General features: G+C 48.5%; 1 pseudogene; it reads right to left on the reverse strand.

The window, feature by feature from the left end:
- On the reverse strand, positions 1 to 1,618 carry LOC130609413 (olfactory receptor 1052-like; annotated as a pseudogene).
- Positions 1,619 to 2,322: the final 704 nt, after the last annotated feature.

Consider the following 2,322-nt stretch of genomic DNA (forward strand, 5'->3'; position numbering starts at 1 on the left):
TCATGAAAAATAGAGACATTTGGACAATTCCCTCAAGAAAAGAGAACACAACATGTGAAGCAACTTATTCAGATAGAATAAGAGAGGGACTCTTCATCAGGGCCTGTAGGGACAGGCCAAGGGGAATGGCTTGAACCTGCCCGAGGGGAGACTGAGATGAGCTCTTAGGCAGAAGCTCTTCCCTGGGAGGGTGCTGAGGCGCTGGCACAGGGTGCCCAGAGGAGCTGTGGCTGCCCCATCCCTGGAAGTGTTACTTAGCCCAAAGTAATGTGATGTTTTTCGGATGTACCTCCTCAAAACCCTTCATCCCCCTTTGAACTTGCCTCTGGATGAATGTCTGCTTGAATCAGTGCAACTTCCAAAGCTAAACTGAAGAGGGAAATTCCTCATGGGCTTATTTTTACCAACTCCTATGATATCACATCTATTTCCCCCCCCCAAAAAAAAACCCAAGAGATGACAAGAGAATATTTATCAGAGACCTACATTGAGGGGATGCTTAACATCACTGAGCCTCTGCAGAGTTTAAAGCATGGTTAGGATGTGCTGTACCTGCTCCTGTAAAGACATTCAGTTCCTTCCTCCTCCAGACAGCTGACACAAAACGAGTTAAAAAGGGAAAGAGTAGGAGTTCTATCAACCAGTTGGGGCTGGGTTGGTCAATGAGCAGCTCGCAATGAGGTTATTTGCTGTTGCTTTTCTAAGGGTATCTTTAACATCCTTGTTCCTCAAGCTGTAGATCAGAGGGTTGAGCATAGGGACAAGGAGGGTGTAAAACACAGCGGTGACTTTCTCTGTCTCCAGGGAGTACTTGGAAGCTGATTGCATGTGGCTGAGCCCAGCAGGGACATAGAACAAGGTAACGGTCAGGAGGTGGGAGGCACAAGTAGAGAAGGCTTTGTGCCTTCCTTCAGCAGACCTAATCCTCAGGATGGACAAGAGGATGTATACATAGGAGGTGATGATGAGGACGAGCACAGACATGGAAATGCTCCCATGAAGAATTACAAGCAAAAGCTCATTGAGGTGGCTGTTGGAGCAGGAGAGCTTCAGCAAAGGGTTAGCGTCACAGAAGTAATGGTTGACGGTGTTTGGACCGCAGAAAGGCAACAGCAGCAAGCAACAGGTTTGGATTAGGGAGTTCAAAATCCCCCCCATGTATGATGCAGCCACCAGCTGAACACAGACCCCCTGGGGCATGGAAACCGTGTAGAGCAGTGGGTTGCAGATGGCTACATAGCGGTCATAAGCCATCCCAGCCAGCAAGAGCACCTCTGTGGTCACAAACATGAGGAAGAAGAAATGCTGCAGGAAGCAGGCAGGGTAAGAGATGGTTTTGTTTTCCACCAAGAAGGCAAGAAGCAGCTTTGGAGAAAAGACAGAGGAGTAGCAAAGATCGACAACAGAGAGATTGCAGAGGAAGAAGTACATGGGGGTGTGCAGCCGGGGGCTTGTCTTGATCAGTGCCATCAGCCCAAGGTTGCCCGTGAGAGTGATGAGATAAATCAGGAAGAAAATTACAGAGAGGAGTCTGCCTCTTGGGCTCGCTTGTCAGGCCGAGGAGGATGAAGTGGGTCACTGCGGTGTGGTTGCCTTCAGCCCTGTTACTGTATTGCATGGCAGCATCCCTGTGGGAAGGAGGAAAGATGGAGTGAAATAGGGAAGAGCAATGCCATGTGGCTTGCATATACTCTGTTAGGCTGGACATTAAACAATAAAGATTTGATAGTTGAGGCAACACTTAACTGTGGTTCTTGGTGAATCTTCACAGGCAGAGAAGCACATCCAAAAACCCTTCAGAAATCTCTTAATCATGAGGCTAAATCAGACCTTTTCTTTTAAAAACCCAAACCCAATCTTTGAAAACTGGAGAAGTGAAGAACTTGCAAACTTGTCATCACATTTCATTAGGGAGGCAGAAAAAGGGACTGTGCATTCCATTTGCTCCATGAGAAAGACTGAAAACATCTGAGTGTGATGCCCCAGGAGCCCTGAATCCATCACCCCAGCTCTGATACAGCATTGCTGGATCCCCAGCTGCCCACAACAACTCATTGAGATACTCGAGTCTCAGGTTTCCCTGTCAGCCTGGGGCAGAGAGTCCTGTCCTAGACAGCAAAAATAGGCTGAGCTGGCACATTGCTGTCAGTAGAACTGTAGAACAGTTAAGGTTGGAAAGGACCTTAAGATCATCCAGTTCCAACCCCCCTGCCATGGGCAGGGACACCTCACACTAAACAACCTCACCCAAGGCTCTGCCCAACCTGGCCTTGAACACTGCCAGGGATGGAGCATTCACAACCTCCCTGGGCAACCCATTCC

This window comes from Pezoporus wallicus, unplaced genomic scaffold (assembly GCF_028554395.1).
Source record: "Pezoporus wallicus isolate ANWC-B61680 ecotype Strahan unplaced genomic scaffold, APGP_CSIRO_Pwel_v1 contig_7817, whole genome shotgun sequence".
Lineage (NCBI taxonomy): Eukaryota > Metazoa > Chordata > Aves > Psittaciformes > Psittacidae > Pezoporus > Pezoporus wallicus.